Source organism: Dendrobates tinctorius, unplaced genomic scaffold, assembly GCF_039654945.1.
Source record: "Dendrobates tinctorius isolate UK_male_01 unplaced genomic scaffold, ASM3965494v1 ptg000012l, whole genome shotgun sequence".
NCBI lineage: Eukaryota > Metazoa > Chordata > Amphibia > Anura > Dendrobatidae > Dendrobates > Dendrobates tinctorius.
In genome coordinates, this window is record NW_027361680.1 from 19,980,969 (window position 1) to 20,000,125 (window position 19,157).

The following is a 19,157-nucleotide window of genomic DNA, read 5'->3' on the forward strand; positions in this document are numbered from 1 at the left end:
AATAGGTATGGGAGGCAAAACTGATTCCATGGCAGAAGCAGCGCATCCACAGCAATTGCCTGCGGGTCCTGGGACCGAGCGACAAATACAGACACCTTGGCGTTCACCCTGGAGGCCATCAGATCTACATCCAGTGTTCCCCACCGTTGGCAAATCTGCTGAAAGACCTTGGGGTGTAGTGACCATTCCCCGGACGCAAGCCCCTGCCGGCTGAGGAAATCTGCCGCCCAGTTCTCTACACCCGGGATGTGGACCGTCAATATCACCGTGCGGTTCCTCTCGGCCCAGTGAAGCACGAGCTCTACCTCGCGCATGGTTGCCCTCCTGTGGGTGCCCCCTTGGTGATTTATGCAAGCCACCGCTGTGGCATTGTCCGACTGAATCCAGACGGGGCGGCCTGCTAGAAGGTGATGAAAATGTTGCAGAGTCAGCCAGATGGCCCGTATCTCCAACAAGTCGATCGGGAGGTGTGCCTCCTGCGGCAACCACCGTCCCTGGGTCGTATGGTGGCGAATAACCTCTCCCCAGCCGAGGAGGCTGGTGTCGGTTGTGACCACCAGCCACTGGTCTGGGCTAAAAGGTTTCCCCTGGAGAAGGGAGGAACGGATTGTCCACCACTCGAGTGATTGTCTGACCTGAGAGGACAACCGACATCGGTGATCGAGCGTGAACAAATTCTTGTCCCAGGATGACAAGAGGGCGTGCTGCAGGGGGCGAAGATGGAACTGGGCGAACGGGATCGCTTCCATTGCCGCCACCATTTTTCCTAGAATCTTCATGCAGAAACGGATGGTGTGAGGGAGTGGTTGGCGAAGTATCCGAACTCTCTGCCGGAGAGCTAAGGCCTTGTCTCGAGGGAGAATTAACAATGCTCGGAAAGTGTCGAAGATCATCCCTAAAAAGGAAATCCTCTGAGCTGGAACAAGGGATGACTTCTTTACATTGACCAACCACCCTAAGCGGGCAAGAGTATCTAGCGTGATGCTGACACTTTCCTCGCATGCCCGCCTTGAAGGGCCCTTGACCAAGAGGTCGTCTAAGTAGGGGAATACGACTATGCCCCGGGAGTGCAGGATGGCCATGGGGACTGCCATGACCTTTGTGAACACTCTGGGGCAGTGGCTAGCCCGAAGGGTAGCACTGCAAACTGAAAATGTAGACAGTTGATGGCGAAGCATAGAAACCTTTGATGAGGAGGGAAAATGTAGATAGGCGTCCTGGATATCGATAGAGGCCAAGTACTCTCCCTGCCCCATTGCCGATATGACTGATCGGAGAGACTCCATCCGGAAATATCTAATCCTGATAAATTTGTTCAGGAGCTTTAGATCCAAAACGGGCCTGACAGTCCCGTCCTTTTTAGGGACTGCAAACAGATTGGAATAGAAGCCCTGAGTCTTCTGGTTTTCCGGTATTGGAATGATGACTCCGTTGTGGCTGAGCGAATCGATGGCTCCTAGTAGAGCCTATGCCCGGGTATCCACTTTGGGAAGACGGGAAAGAAAAAAATCGTCTTGGGTGCTACCTGACAAATTCTATCTTGTACCCTGTGGACACCAGCTCTCTCACCCGGAGTCATTTGGCTGAAGATCTTTGGGACCTGGATCCCCTCGACCTGGACTGGTTAGTACGCATCCTCCCCAATGGGTTGGCTCTATATGAGACCTGTCGGTCCCTATTCTGGTTGGGGCACCCTGACGCGGCGGAATTAGCCGCCGTAGTCCACCCGGGGTTGCGAAAGGCCCGAAAACGCGCCTGAAACTGGTGACGAAACTACGGTTTGACCTTTTGGTGAGGAAGAAAACCGCTCTTGCCTCCTGTGGAGTCGGAGATGAGCTGATCTAACTTCTCTCCGAAAAGGCGGCCACACTGGTAGTGCTGTCAAGGACTTTTTGAGGCTGAATCGGCCCGCCATGTCCTTAACCATAGCGCTCTCCTAATGGAGATTGCATTTTCGGCCGCAAGTGCCGCGCAGTTGGCCGCATCTAAAGATGCATTGATCAAGTAGTCCCCCGCCATGGCTATCTGATTTGTGATTTCTGATACTTCAGCTGGTAGGTCTAGGTCTTGCAAGGCTCTATTCAATGATTCTGACCAAGAAATCATGGCCTTGGCTACCCACGTTGCTGCGAACGAGGGAGAGAGTGCTGATCCTGATGCCTCAAACACTGAGCAAGCCAAGTTCTCTATGAGACGATCAGTGGGATCCTTAACCCCTTACCTACAAGGGACATAATATTCCGTCCATATGACCCTGGACCTAATTACCATGGACGAAATATTACGTCCCAGCGATCAGCGGCGCCCACGTGGTGAGTGCCGCTGATCGCGGCCGGGTGTCAGCTGATTATCACAGCTGACACCCGGCACAATGTGTCAGTGGCGGTCACGGACCGCCCCGACACGTTAACCCCTTGTACACCGTGATCAAACGCGATCGCGGTGTACCGGGGGTTAAAGGGAAGCATCGGCAGGGAGGGGGCTCCCTCCTTGCTTCCCTGAGCCCCCCACGGCAGCGCAAAGTGCAGCGCTGCTGCGGGGGTCTCTTTCCCTACAGGCCCCCGGATCCAAGATGGCGACGGGGGCCTTCGGGGGCCTGTAGGGAGCTGACTTCCTCACTGCCTGCAAAGCGCAGGCATGAGGAAGTCTGCAGAACTGCCTGTGACAGATTGCTGATCTGTCACAGTGATCTGGGATGTGACAGATCAGCGATCTGTCACAGGACAGTGATGTCCCACCTGGGACAAGGTAATAAAGTAAAAAAACAAAAAAAAAAAAAGTGTTAAAAATAATTTTAAAAAAAATCGCTAAATTAGTAAAAAAAAAAAAAAAAAATTCCCCAATAAATCCATTTTTTCAAAATAAAAAAAAAAAACAATAAAAGTATACATATTTGGTATCGCTGCGTCTGTAGCGACCCGCCCTATAAAACTGTCCCATTAGTTAACCCCTTTAGTGAACCCCTTAAAAAATAAAAATAAAAAACGAAGCAAAAAATAATGATTTATTATCATACCACCGAACAAAAAGTGCAATAACGCGCGATCAAAAAGACGCATATAAATATCCATGGTACTGTTGAAAACGTCATCTTGTCCCGCAAAAAACGAGCCACCATACAGTGTCATCCGCAAAAAAATAAAAACGTTACAGCTCGCAGAATAAAGCGATACAAAAATAATTATTTTTTATATAAAATTGTTTTCATTGCAAAAAACCGACAAAACATAAAAAAATGACCTAAATGAGGTATCGCTGTAACCGTACTGACCCGAAGAATAAAACCGCTTTATCAATTTTATCGCACGCGGAACGGCGTAAACGCACCACCCAAAAGAAATTCATGAAACGCTGGTCTTTGTTCATTCTGCGTCCCAAAAATCGGAATAAAAAGCGATCAAAAAATGTCACGTGCCCGAAAATGGTACCAATGAAAACGTCACCTCGTCCCGCAAAAAATAAGACCTCACATGACTCGGTGGGTCAAAATACGGAAAAATTATAGCTCACAATATGTGGTGATGCAAAAACTATTTTTACAATAGAAAGCGTCTTTTAGCGTCTGACAGCCGCCAAACATAAAAACCGTCATAAATAGTAAATCAAACCCCCCGTTATCACCCCCTTAGTTAGGGAAAAATAATAAAACTAAAAGAAAATGTATTTATTTCCATTTTCCCATTAGGGTTAGGGCTAGGGTTAGGGCTCAGATTAGGGTTAGGAGTGTGTTGGGGTTAGGGTTGGAGTTATAATTGGGGGGTTTCCACTGTTTGGGCACATCAGGTGCGCTCCAAAGGCAACATGGCGTCTGATCTCAATTCCAGCCAATTCTGCGTTGAAAAAGTCAAATGGTGCTCCTTCCCTTCCAAGCTCTGCCATGCGCCCAAACAGTGTTTTACCCCCACATATGGGGTATCAGCCTACTCAGGACAAATTACAAAACAACTTTTGGGGTCCAATTTCTCCTGTTACCCTTAGGAAAATAAAAAATTGGGGGCAAAAATATCATTTTTGCGGAGGAAAAAAATGATTTTTTTATTTTCACGCCCAGGCGTTATAAACTTCTGTGAAGCACTTGGGGGTTCAAAGTGCTCACCACACATCTAGATAAGTTCCGTGGGGGGTCTAGTTTCCAAAATGGGGTCACTTGTGGGGGGTTTCCACTGTTTAGGTACATCAGGGGCTCTCCAAAAGCAACATGACACCCGCAGACCATGCCATCAAAGTCTGCATTCCAAAACGTCACTACTTCCCTTCCGAGCCCCGAACGTGTGCCCATACAGTAGTTTTCTCCCACATATGAGGTATCAGCGTACTCAGGACAAATTGGACAACAACTTTTGGGGTCCAATTTCTCCTGTTACCCTTGGGAAAATAAAAAAATGGGGACTAAAAGATGATGTTTGTGGAAAAAATACGATTTTGTTATTTTCACGCCCGGGCGTTATAAACTTCTGTGAAGCACTGGGGGGTTCAAAGTGCTCACCACACATCTAGATAAGTTCCTTGGGGGGGTCTAGTTTCCAAAATGGTGTCATTTGTGGGGGGTTTCTACTGTTTTGGTACATCAGGGGCTTTCCAAACGCGACATGGTGTCCGATCTCAATTCCAGCCAAAAACGTCAAATGGTGCTGCTTCCCTCCCGAGCTCTGCCATGCGCCCAAATAGTGGTTTACCCCCACATGTGGGGTATCAGCACACTCAGGACAAATTGCACAATATCTTTTAGGGTCTTGTTACTCTTGGAAAAATAAGAATTGAGGGTGAAAAGATCATTTTTTTGGAAAAAATATGATTTTTAATTGTACCGCTGTACGTTATAAACTTCTGTGAAGCCCTTGTGGGTTCAAAGTTCTCACCACACATCTAGATAAGTTCCTTGGGGGGGTCTAGTTTCCAAAATGGTGTCATTTGTGGGGGGTTTCTACTGTTTTGGTACATCAGGGGCTCTCCAAACGCGACATGGCGTCCGATCTGAATTCCAGCCAATTTTGCATTGAAAAAGTCAAACGGTGCTCCTTCCCTACTGAGGTCTGTCATGCGCCGAAACAGTGGTTCCCCCCCCCCACATATCAGGTATCAGCGTACTCAAGACAAATTGCACAATAACTTTTGCAGTCCAATTTCTCCTGTTACCCTTGGTAAAATAAAGAAAATTGAACCTGAAGTATTTTTTTTGTGAAAAAAAGTTAAATGTTCATTTTTTTTTTTAAATATTCAAAAAATTCCTGTGACGCACCTAAAGGGTTAATAAACTTCTTAAATGTGGTTTTAAGCACCTTAAGGGGTGCAGTTTTTAGAATGGTGTCTTTTTTGGGTATTTTCTATCATATAGACCCCTCAAAGTGGCTTCAAATGTGATGTGGTCCCTAAAAATAAAATGGTGTTGCAAAAATGAGAAATCGCTGATCAATTTTTAACCCTTATAACTTCCTAACAAAAAAAAAAATTTAGTTCCAAAATTGTGCTGATGTAAAGTAAACATGTGGGAAATGTTATTTATTAAGTTTTTTGTGTGCCGTATCACTGTGATTTAAGGGCATAAAAATTCAAAGTTGGAAAATTGCGAAATTTTCAAAATTTTTGCCAAATTTCCTTTTTTTTCACAAATGCAAGTTATTTGAATGAAATTTTACCACTAACATGAAGTACAATATGTCACGAGAAAACAATGTCAGAATCACCGGGATCCATGGAGCGTTTCAGAGTTATTACCTCATATAGGGACAGTGGTCAGAATTGTAAAAATTGGCCCGGGAGTTAACGTGCAAACCACCCTTGGTAGTGAAGGGGTTAATAGAAGAACTACTAGGTACGGATATTAGAGTTTTTGTAGCCAAGCGCGACACAGGTGGATCCACCGTTGGGGATTCCGTCCACTTTTTAAGGAGATCCGAGGCAAAAGGATACTTCGCCTCGAGTGCCTTCTGGCCCGAGAAACGCCTGTCCGGCCGTACTCTGTGTCGTTGAACTATGTCCTCAAATTCAGGGTGAGTGCAAAATACTCTATGGGGGTGCTTGACTCGCTTAAATGACACCTTATGGCCCAAAGCCAGAGTGGAATCAACCTCAATCCCCAGAGTCTGGTTGACAGCTTCTATGAGACTGTCAACAGTTTCCTGACCACCCGGCGTATCTAGGTCAAGGGGTTCGTCCGAGTCGTATTCCGAGCCTTGCTCACTATCGACTGCTGGTGATGGGGAGCGAGAAGCAGAGCTCATGGATGCCAAGGCACCGGATGGACTGGGAGATGCCGTGTGGGTTCGTTTCCCCCGGGTGTGCCTGGATTGAGAGCAGCCCCTGCAGGCTCCTGTGAGGTAGAGGACACTTCTAAGACAGGCGAGCCACTGTCCCTTCCCCTATCTGGGGCCTAAAGGGACTCTATTACTCTCATAAGTGATGCCATAGATTGCGACAGTGATAACGCCCATTCCGGTGGACTTGGTACACTGGGCTCCGTCGCAGGGGAGGGCTCCTGAGCGCGTTTGGACTCGCAGGCTTCGCATACTCGCTTGGTCTGCGCCCGCGTAAAAGTGGACCGACAGGAGATGCATGAAGCTTATAAGAACGTATGCGTCTTAGGTTTTCCTGACATGCTGTACCTGTCAGGCATCCGCGCTAAAAAAAACGCCGGGGGAGGGCGCTCTTTGCTTCTGTTAGCGTGGCCTCTCTGTGGGGCTAGGAGGCAGCACTTAGCCAAGTCCTGTGTCCCGTGTCCTCAGCGTCGCTTCATTCTGCGCGCCAGCACTGCGGGCAGGCCCCAGGAAGTAAAAAAGGATCCTGGGGTGGTACTTCCTTTTGCAACCTAGCTTCGGCCTGAAGCCGGGGGCCTAAATTTCTTCGGTGTCCGCCCAGGCCACTGGGCTGCTGTGACAAGACGCCTAGCGCCGGCTGAAGCCGCGGCCTCGATTTTAACTATCCGCCCGGGGAACACTAAGCAAAAAACTGGTTTCCGCCCACAATCGGGGCGAGGGTGTATACGGCGGAGGAGCTAACCTCTTTTTTTCACTTAGTGTCAGCCTCCAGGCGGCAGTAGCATACACCCACAGTACCTGTGTCTTCCAATGAGGCGAAGGAGAAATAAAGTTTGTGTTGTGCTGCTGGGGGATAAAATTAAACATTTTTCTTTTGACTAAACAAAACAAAACTATATTTACGTTAGCTGAGCAAGCGCTGGCCTCAGAAAGGCAAGGTCCCAGTGGTACTTGTATTTTCTGAACCTTGCAGCAGAACCACTTCAAGCCCGAAGCTCCTCTCTCATGTCCTTGTTGAAGCGGTCCTTCGTCGAGCGCCAACGGATTTTGAAAAAATTAGAAAACAATGCACATCCATTCACAGGTTCAATGCTGTTTAAGACTACATTGCAATACTTAACAAAATCTGTTCTGGCATGCGGCGTGGCACGGTCCCAACCAAGCAGCAGCGACGTTGCCACTTGTTCCCAGAGCTGTCGAATGACCACATTGTCAGAGTGCTGATGGTCACGGCTGTCTCACAACGGTACTCGCTCTTGCACTAGATGGATGATTTGTTCGTTATCTATATCCAGTGTGGCCTCTTTTCTTTGTGAAACCTATAGATAAAATAGAAAAAAAGAATTTTAATTAAAACTGAAAAAATTGTATTACAACTCTGATGAAACAAATACTTACTTGTGGAGTATTGCCAGTCAATACATACCAATCAGTAAAGTGAATGTGATTACATAATCTTTGTCCGGTCCATCCTGGGAAGAAGTCTGTTCTTCAGTTGAGGACATAGTTGAAGAGCAGGAAGCAGCCAAGTGAAACGCTACAGAAAAAAAACAGAAGAAAAATTAGACTTGTAAAGATCAAAAACAATGTAGACCAAAAAAAAGGACAATACTTACATTACAGGCAGAAGTCCAACACCACAGCAGTCGGCAGCAACAGGAGCCAACCACAGCACCAGGAGACGACCAAGGGAAAACCGCTGCACTAGGAGACAGCCACTGCACCAGTCTTGTCCTCACCATAACAGGAAGGCGCACAGGAGATGAAATGGAGAAAAGACATCCCGAAGGAAGAACTAAACCAAGAACAGAAAAACATAACGGAAAAACTAAAAGCACTGGAGGAAAAAGTCAAACATTTCCAAAACCCACTGGATACACCAATCACACTACAAGAAGTAACAGAGAGAATCTCTTCCATAAGGCGTAGAAAAGCCAGTGGCCTGGATGGAATCCCACCAGAAATGCAGAAATACAGCCCACCGGAAATACAGGCAGCAATGGTTAAACTGTTCAATATTGCGCTGAGTGCTGGCTACTTCCTTCATACCTAGAGTCAAGGCCTCATCTCACCTATTCACAAGAGTAGGAACAGATACGAGCTTGCCAACTACAGAGGCATATGTGTCAGCAGCAACCTGGGGAAACTGTTCCAACAGCATCCTGAACAAAAGGATCCTCAATTTCCTCATTGAGCATAATGTCCTCATTAAATGTGAAGCTGGGTTCATGTCAACCCGGGTTCATGTCAAACCACCGCACTACCGACCACATCAACACTCTGCAGAGCCTCATTCAGAGCCACGTCTACAACACAAAGCACGGGAAGCTGTATGCTGGTTTTGTGGATTTTAGAAAGGCTTTTGACTCAGTGTGGCACCCGGGCTTTTTACTGGAACTGCTAGAGAGCGGAATAGGAGGAAAGACCTATAACGTCAGCAAAAGCTCCAACACCTAGAACCGCTGCAGCGTGAATGTGAATGGTACAAGAACAGCTGATTTCCAGCAGAGCCACGGAGTAAGACAGGGCTGCACCCCAAGTCCAAATGTCTTCAATATCTACATCAATGAGCTGGCCACCCCTTTAGAATCTTCCACGGAACCAGGTCTCACACTCCATGATGCCCAGGTGAAATTTTTGCTGTATCTGCATGACCTACTGCTGCTGTCACCACCTGAGAAAAGTCTTTAAGACAACCTTAAAATATTGGAGAAATTCAGCTCCACATTGGCACTAACGATCAATGCAAAGAAAACCAACATCATGTTGTTCCAGAGTAGAAAGCCAAGATCTAACCAACACCTTCCATTTGTTCTAAACAACTGCATTCTTACAGAAACTGACAAATACACCTACCTGGGCCTGGAAATTCACCAGTCGGGACTTCCAACAAGCCATAGAGACCCTGAAGGACAAGGCCTGCAAAACCTTCTATGCCATCCGAAGGAAACTACCATCTGAAGCTGCCAGTGAGAGTCTGGCTAAAAATTTTCTTTGCCATAATCGCCCCAATCCTCCTGTACAACAGTGAAGTCTGGGCCCTCACACATGCCCAGATTGGTCAAAATGGGATTCCAGTCCAACAGAAATATTCCACCTGGAATTCTGTAAACGCCTTCTCCAGGTCCATCGGAGCACCACCGGTGCACCTGCCGGGCAGATTTCCACTACACCTACCGGTCCTGAAGAGTCTCCTTCCAGGCTCACCTACAGAGTAGAAACCCAAGATCCAATCACCACAAAGCCATGCTACATGTAGGTGGTCCCCACAAACCAGGGTCCCTGGAACAGCACACCCAAACCCAACCTGACCGAACAGTCAACCAAAGCAACCTGACAAAAGCCAGAATCAGGAACATAGTAAAAGAGGGGCAGGAGAGGTACATAAGTGACTGGAAGAACAAGATCAGCAGCTCTCAGAAACGGACCATGTACCAGAGTCTACAGAGACTCTACAGACTTGCTCTATATTTGGAGAAACTATCGGACCCCGGAGACCGCCAGATCCTGAGCAGATATAGACTCAGTGTCCACAATCTGGCCATCGAGGTCTGCTGGCACAGAGCTACAAACCCAAGGAAGACAGACTGTACCTACACTGTGAATAATAAAGTAACTTGGCACTCAACTGAATGATCCTTTTTCAAAATAAGTTTTTTTTGTGACTGCCACAATAAAAACTTATTTTGAAAAAGGATGATTCAGTTAAGTGCAAGTTACTTTATTATTCACTTGGGTCTGGGTAACCTACTTGTGCACCCTGTAGTAGTGCCACGCTATACTTTACACATGTACCTACACTGTGACCTGGAGTATGAGACCCACTTCCTGCTATACTGCACTCAGCAGTGAGGGACACTCATCTCAATAGACAATCCAATTTCTTCCCAGATTTCAGCTCCATGAAGGAGGAAGAGAAAACATATATCCTGCTGGGGGAAGAGAGTGGTGGAGATAGCAGCGCAGTATGTGAGCGCGTGCCATAGGCTGCGAGAAAAGCAACCATGATATGCCATGAACTTCCTTAGCCCCCACCCTGTACCCCAAGAATCGTTCCCTCAGTCCCCACCCATTATCTCCACAGTCCCCATTCCCTACTGTACACATGCTTTGACAAAACTAATGTTTATTTGGTCCTGCCAATAAAGCTTCTTAGAATTGAATATTATATAAATGGTGTTCCAAATTATTATGCAAAAAGAGTTTAGGAGTGATAAGGTTAGAATTTTTCTTGTTTGTCATTTAAACTCATTGATGGTGATGTGTGTCAGGGCTCTTTATATCACTGAAAGCAATTGCAGATACCTGTGCAAATTAGTTTGGCAGGTGTGTCCAAATAAAGGCAAGACTACTTAAGAAGGCTGTTCCACATTATTAAGCAGCCTACATTTTTTGCCAAAATGGGAAAGAAAAAGGATGTGTCAGCTGCTGAGAAGCAACAAATTGTGGAGTATTTAGGTCAAGGCATGACTACAATCAACATTGCCAAGACACTTCATCGTGATCATCGCACAATCAGGAAGTATGTAGCAGATTCTCAGCACACACGTGTGTGTGCTGATAAGGAAAAATTGAGGACTCTTTCCAACAGGCAATTGCATCAGGTTAAAAGAGCAGCTGCAAAAATGCGTTGTCATAGCAACAGACAAGTTTTTGAAGCTGCTGGTGCCTCCAACGTCCCCCGAACAACAAGATGCAGGGTCCTTCAGAGGTTTGCAGCTGTGCGTAAGCCATCCTGTCGACCACCTCTATCCACTGCACACAAGCAGAAACTGCTCCAGTGGGCCAATCGATACATGAAGACTGACTTCCAAACTGTTTTGTACACCGATGAGAGAGGTGCAACGCTCGATGGTCCAGACGGATGGAGTGGAGGATGGCTGGTTGATGGCAACCCCATGAAAACACGGCTAAGGCGCCAACAAGGAGGAGGTGGAGTAAAGTTTTGGGCTGGAATCATGGGGAGAGAGATTGTTGGCCCCTTTAGGATCCCTGAAGGGGTAAAGATGAATTCCATAATCTATGTGGAATTTCTAAAATAGCAATTCCTGCCATGCTTCAAGAGGAAGAACCGTGCTTTCCGCAGCAAGATCATTTTCATGCATGATAATGCACCGTCTCATGTTGCAAATAACACATCTGCATCTCTGGCTGCTATGGGCATAAAAGAAGACAAACTTATGGTGTGGCCACCATCTTCCCCCTGAACTAAACCCCATTGAGAACCTCTGGAGCATCATCAAAAGGAGAGTCTACGATGGCGGGAGGCAGTTCACATCTAAGCAACAGCTCTGGGAGGGTATTCTGTCCACATGCAAAACAATTGAAGCACAAACCATCCAAAAACTGACAAATTCATGGATGAGAGAGTTCAGAAGATTCTTTCGAACAAGGGGTCCTATGTGCAAATGTAACATCACCTAGAATAAAGTTTTGACTTGAAAACTGTTTGATTTCATTTTGTAATAAGCTGATAATGCGTATTTCACAATTGACCATTTTTTTGTTCAAAATAAAAATAAAAAGGTTGAAAACTCTGCTGTGCATAAAAATTTGGAACATGCATTTTGAGTGTTTCTTATTTTTAAAAATATACTGTTTTCATAGGCAGTTTGTTCAAAAACATTGCAATTATACTAGAATATTAGATGACTGGAAAATAACAATGCCTGCAATTCATATAGGTAATTTAGAGAAAATATGAGGAAATATTATTTGCATAATAATTTGGAACACAGTGTAATCTAATATATAAAGCTCAAAGTGTGTATGTATGTGTGTATGTATGTGTGTAAGTCCGGGATAGGCATCCGCACCGTCGCAGCTACAGTCACAAAATTTGGCACAGTCACACGTCTGGACCCTGAGAGCGTCCTAAGCTATGTTGTGAGGTGAAATTTTAACCCCGCGCATTCCAATTCACCAAACAATTTTGCCCCTCTCTACATACTGGGGAAAAAGTGTGTGTGCGTCAAGCCCCGCCCCTCATTATGTCATAATGCCCCTATTTGCATACTGGGGAAGCAGTGTGTGCGTATCAAGCCCCGCCCCTCATTATGATGTCACAATGGTTGCCATGGCGATGCTGATGTCGTCATAGGTTGCAAGCCCTGCCGCCGCTCATTATGATGTCATAATGGTTGACTATGGGATGGAGGATGTGTGATGGGTATATGGGCACTGGACTATGGGATGGAGGAGATGTATATGGGCACGGGACTATGGGATGGAGGATGTGTGATGTGTATATGGGCACTGGACTATGGGATGGAGGATATGTTTGACGGGTATATGGGCACGGGACTAAGGGATGGCGGATATGTATATGGGCACGGGACTATGGGATGGAGGATGTGTGATGGGTATATGGGCACTGGACTATGGGATGGAGGATATGTATGACGGGTATATGGGCACAGGACTATGAGATGGCGGATATGTATGATGGGTATATGGGCACGGGACTATGGGATGGAAGATATGTATGATGGGTATATGGGCATGGGACTATGAGATGAAGGATGTGTGATGGGTATATGGGCACTCGACTATGGGATGGCGAATATGTATGATGGGTATATGGACATGGGACTATGGGATGGAGAATATGTATGATGGGTATATGGGCACTTGACTATGGGATGGAGGAAATGTTTGACGGGTATATGGGAACAGGACTATGGGATGGTGGATATGTATATGGGCACGGGACTATGGGATGGAGGATGTGTGATGGGTATATGGGCACTGGACTATGGGATGGAGGATGTATGACGGGTATATGGGCACGGGACTATGAGATGGTGGATATGTATGATGGGTATATGGGCACGGGACTATGGGATGGAAGATATGTATGATGGGTATATGGGCATGGGACTATGAGATGAAGGATGTGTGATGGGTATATGGGCACTCGACTATGGGATGGCGAATATGTATGATGGGTATATGGACATGGGACTATGGGATGGAGAATATGTATGATGGGTATATGGGCACTTGACTATGGGATGGAGGAAATGTTTGACGGGTATATGGGAACAGGACTATGGGATGGTGGATATGTATATGGGCACGGGACTATGGGATGGAGGATGTGTGATGGGTATATGGGCACTGGACTATGGGATGGAGGATGTATGACGGGTATATGGGCACGGGACTATGAGATGGTGGATATGTATGATGGGTATATGGGCACGGGACTACGGGATGGAGGATTTGTATGATGGGTATATGGGCATGGGACTATGAGATGAAGGATGTGTGATGGGTATATGGGCACTCAACTATGGGATGGCGAATATGTATGATGGGTATATGGGCATGGGACTATAGGATGGAGAATATGTATGATGGGTATATGGGCATGGGACTATGGGATGGAGAATATGTATGATGGGTATATGGGCATGGGACTATGGGATGGAGGATGTGTGATGGGTATATGAGCACTTGACTATGGGATGGAGGATATGTATGATGGGTATATGGGCATGGGACTATGGGATGGAGAATATGTATGATGGGTATATGGGCATGGGACTATGGGATGGAGGATGTGTGATGGGTATATGAGCACTCGACTATGGGATGGAGGATATGTATGATGGGTATATGGGCATGGGACTATGGGATGGAGAATATGTATGATGGGTATATGGGCATGGGACTATGGGATGGAGGATATATATATATATTCACAGTGATATATATATATATATATATATATATATACTAGCTGAAGAGCCCGGCGCTGCCCGAGCATAGTAACTAACTGTGGTTAGTTATAGAAAATTATAATTATCCTCCATCCCATAGTCCCGTGCCCATATACCCATCATACATTTCCACGATCCCATAGGCCCGTGCCCATATACCCATCATACATATCCTCCATCCCATAGTCGAGTGCACATATACCCATCACACATCCTCCATCCCATAGTCCCATGCCCATATACCCATCATACATATTCTCCATCCCATAGTCCCATGCCCATATACCCATCATACATATTCTCCATCCCATAGTCCCATGCCCATATACCCATCATACATATTCGCCATCCCATAGTAGAGTGCCCATATACCCATCCTTCATCTCATAGTCCCATGCCCATATACCCATCATACATATTCTCCATCCCATAGTCCCGTGCCCATATACCCATCATACATATCCGCCATCTCATAGTCCCGGGCCCATATACCCGTCATACATATCCTCCATCCTATAGTCCAGTGCCCATATACCCATCACACATCCTCCATCCCATAGTCCCGTGCCCATATACATATCTGCCATCCCATAGTCCCGTGCCCATATACCCGTCAAACATATCCTCTATCCCATAGTCCAGTGCCCATATACCCATCACACATCCTCCATCCCATAGTCCCGTGCCCATATACATATCCGCCATCCCATAGTCCCGTTCCCATATACCCATCATACATATCCTCTATCCCATAGTCCGGTGCCCATATACTCATCACACATCCTCCATTCCATAGTCAACCATTATGACATCATAATGAGCGGCGGCAGGGCTTGCAACCTTTGATGACATCAGCGTCGCCATGGCAACCATTGTGACATCATAATGAGGGGAGAGGCTTGATACGCACACACTGCTTCCCCAGTATGCAAATAGGGGCATTGTGACATCACAATGAGGGGCGGGGCTTGACGCGCACACACTTTTTCCCCAGTATGTAGATAGGGGCAAAATTTTTTGGTGAATTGGAACGTGCGGGGTTAAAATTTCGCCTCACAACATAGCTTAGGACGCTCTCGGGGTCCAGACGTGTGACTGTGCCAAATTTTGTGGCTGTAGCTGCGACGGTGCGGATGCCTATCCCAGACTTACACACATACATACACACATACATACACACTTTGAGCTTTAGATTCAAGATTCAAAGAAGCTTTATTGGCAGGACTAAATACACATTAGTTTTGCCAAAGCAAGTGTACAGAAGGGAATAGGGATAGGGACTGTAGGGATGTTGGGAAGGGGCTGTAGGAAAGGTGGATGGGGCAGATCCAGGATGGGGCTATAAAAGTCCATGGCATAGGGAAGGTGGATGGGGGCAGATCCAGGATGAGGCTACAGAAGTCCATGGCATAGGGAAGGTGGATGGGGGGTTGGGGCATATCCAGGGTGGGGGCCATAGAAGTCCATGGCATATCATAGTTCTCTTTCTCGCAGTCTATGACATTAGCTCACATATTGCGCTGCTATCTCCACTGCTCTCTCTTCTTCCCCCAGCAGGATATATGTTTTCTCTTCCTCCTTCATGGTGGTGAAAATCCAGGAAGAGATGTGAGAGTCTCCTGAAGTGAGTGTCCCTCGCTGCTGAGTACTTGGAGCAGTGTAGCAGGAAGTGGGTCTCATCCTCCAGGGCCTCCTGGTCACAGTGTTGGCAGTCTTTCCTCCCTGGGCTTGTAGCTCTGCCTGTGTCGGCCGGATTCGATGGCCAGACTGTGGGCACTGAGTCTATACCGGCTCAGGATCTTGCGGTCTTTGTGGTCCAGGAGTTTCTCCAGGTATGGAGCCAGTCTGTAGTCTGTCTGTAGACTCTGGTACATGGTCAGTTTCTGTGAGCTGATGATGTCATTCTTCCAGTCACTTACGTACCTCTCATGGCCTTCGTCTACCATCTTCCTGATTCCGGCTTTTGTCAGGTTGTTGTGATTGGTGTTCTGGTCAGGTTGGGTTTGGGTGAGCTGTTCCAAGGGTCCTGGTTTTTCTGTTTCCCCTACATGTGTCAGGGCTTTATGGTGATGGGAGCTTGGATTGCTCCTACGTAGGTGAGCCCGGAATGACAGTGCCCTCTTTAGAACCGTTAGGTGTAGTGGGAATTTGCCCAGCTCGGCCCGGCAAGCACTGTTGGAGGTGCTCCGATGGACTTGGAGAAGGTGCTTGCAGAATTCCAGGTGGAATATTTCTGTTGGGCTTGAATCCCACCTTGACCAGTCTGGGTAGGTGTGAGGACCCCAGACTTCGCTGCCATACAGGAGGATTGGGGCGATGATAGAGTCAAAGATTTTTAACCAAACCCTCACTGGTGGCTTTAGATGGTAGTTTCCTTCGGATGGCATAGAAGGTTTTGCATGCCTTGTCTTTCAGGGTCTCTATGACTTGTTTGAAGCTCCCTGATCGGTGAATCTCTAGGCCCAGGTAGGTATATTTGTCCGTTCCTGAAAGGGAGCAGTTGTTGAGGATAAATGAAGGGTGCTGGTCTGATTTTCTCTTTCTCTTCTGGAACAGCTTTATAGCTGTTATATAGCTTTATATATTAGATGTATATATTCACAGTGATATATACACTCACTGGCCACTTTATTAGGTACACCATGCTAGTAACGGGTTGGACCCCCTTTTGCCTTCAGAACTGCCTCAATTCTTCGTGGCAGAGATTCAACAAGGTGCTGGAAGCATTCCTCAGAGATTTTGGACCATATTGACATGATGGCATCACACAGTTGGCGCAGATTTGTCGGCTGCACATCCCTGATGCGAATCTCCCGTTCCACCACATCCCAAAGATGCTCTATTGGATTGAGATCTGGTGACTGAGGAGGCCATTTGAGTACAGTGAACTCATTGTCATGTTCAAGAAACCAATCTGAGATGATTCGAGCTTTATGACATGGCGCATTATCCTGCTGAAAGTAGCCATCAGATGCCTGTTCTTAGCTGAGAGGAGTGGTACCCAGTGTGGTCTTCTGCTGCTGTAGCCCATCTGCCTCAAAGTTCGATGCACTGTGCGTTCAGAGATGCTCTTCTGCCTACCTTGGTTGTAACGGGTGGCAATTTGAGTCACTGTTGCCTTTCTATCAGCTCGAACCAGTATGCCCATTCTCCTCTGACCTCTGGCATCAACAAGGCATTTCCGGCCACAGAACTGCCGCTCACTGGATTTTTTTTCTTTTTCGGACCATTCTCTGTAAACCCTAGAGATGGTTGTGCGTGAAAATCCCAGTAGATCAGCAGTTTCTGAAATACTCAGACCAGCCCTTCTGGCACCAACAATCTTGCCACGTTCAAAGGCACTCAAATCACCTTTCTTCCCCATACTGATGCTCGGTTTGAACTGCAGGAGATTGTCTTGACCATGTCTACATGCCTAAATGCACTGAGTTGCCGCCATGTGATTGGCTGATTAGAAATTAAGTCTTAACACACAGTTGGACAGGTGTACCTAATAAAGTGGCCAGTGAGTGTATATCTAATATATAAAGCTCAGAGTGTGTATGTATGTGTGTGTGTATATGTGTGTATATGTGTGTGTGTGGGTGTGTGTGTCCGGGATAGGCATCCGCACCGTCGCAGCTACAGCCACAAAATTTGGCACAGTCGCACGTCTGGACCCCGAGAGCGTCCTAAGCTATGTTGTGAGGCGAAATTTTAACCCCGCGTGTTCCAATTCACCAATCAATTTTGCCCCTATCTACATACTCGGGGAAAAAGTGCGTGCGCGTCAAGCCCCGCCCCTCATTGTGATGTCATAATGCCCTTATTTACATACTGGGGAAGCAGTGTGTGCGTATCAAGCCCTGCCCCTCATTATGATGTCACAACGGTTGCCATGGCGACGCTGATGTCATCAAAGGTCGCAAGCCCCGCCGCCGCTCATTATGTCATAATGGTTGACTATGGAATGGAGTATGTGTGATGAGTATATGGGCACCGGACTATGGGATGGAGGATATGTATGACAGGTATATGGGCACGGGACTATGGGATGGTGGATATGTATATGGGCACGCGACTATGGGATGGATGATGTGTGATGGGTATATGGGCACTGGACTATGGGATGGAGGATATGTTTGACGGGTATATGGGCACGGGACTATGGGATGGCGGATATGTATATGGGCATGGGACTATGGGATGGATGATGTGTGATGGGTATATGGGCACTGGACTATAGGATGGAGGATATGTATGATGGGTATATGGGCACGGGACTATGAGATGGCGGATATATATGATGGGTATATGGGCACGGGACTATGGAATGGAGGATATGTATGATGGGTATATGGGCACGGGACTATGAGATGGCGGATATATATGATGGGTATATGGGCACGGGACTATGGAATGGAGGATATGTGTGATGGGTATATGGGCACTCGACTATGGGATGGAGAATATGTATGATGGGTATATGGGCATGGGACTATGGGATGGAGAATATGTATGATGGGTATATGAGCATGGTACTATGGGATGGAGGATGTGTGATGGGTATATGAGCACTCGACTATGGGATGGAGGATATGTATGATGGGTATATGGGCATGGGACTATGGGATGGAGAATATGTATGATGGGTATATAGGCATGGGACTATGGGATGGAGGATATATATACATTCACAGTGATATATATATATATATATATTCACAGTGATGGTTATAGAAAATTTTAATTATCCTCCATCCCATAGTCCCGTGCCCATATACTCATCATACATATCCTCCATCCCATAGGCCCGCGCCCATATGCCCATCATACATATCCTCGATCCCATAGTCCCATGCCCATATACCCATCATACATATTCTCCATCCCATAGTCCCATGCCCATATACCCATCATACATATCCTCCATCCCATAGGCCCGCGCCCATATGCCCATCATACATATCCTCGATCCCATAGTCCCATGCCCATATACCCATCATACATATTCTCCATCCCATAGTCCCATGCCCATATACCCATCATACATATTCTCCATCCCATAGTCCCGTGCCCATATACTCATCATACATATCCTCCATCCCATAGGCCCGCGCCCATATGCCCATCATACATATCCTCCATCCCATAGTCCCATGCCCATATACCCATCATACATATTCTCCATCCCATAGTC

General features: G+C 46.7%; 1 protein-coding gene across 6 annotated transcripts in view; it reads right to left on the minus strand.

The window, feature by feature from the left end:
- ST13 (ST13 Hsp70 interacting protein) overlaps positions 1–19,157 on the minus strand; it is a 652,995-nt gene that overhangs the window by 108,143 nt on the left and 525,695 nt on the right. Inside the window, exons 11-13 of one of the 6 annotated variants that reach the window (XR_012226447.1) lie at positions 7,871–8,049; positions 7,681–7,791; positions 7,158–7,573 (exon numbers count right to left, since the gene is read on the minus strand). The exons of 4 other annotated variants lie outside the window; for them this stretch is intronic. The gene's annotated coding sequence lies outside the window, so the exon portion shown is untranslated. Of the gene's footprint in view, positions 1–7,157; positions 7,792–7,870; positions 8,050–19,157 lie in introns of all 6 variants that reach the window. One more of the 6 variants, XR_012226446.1, reaches the window with a different exon arrangement.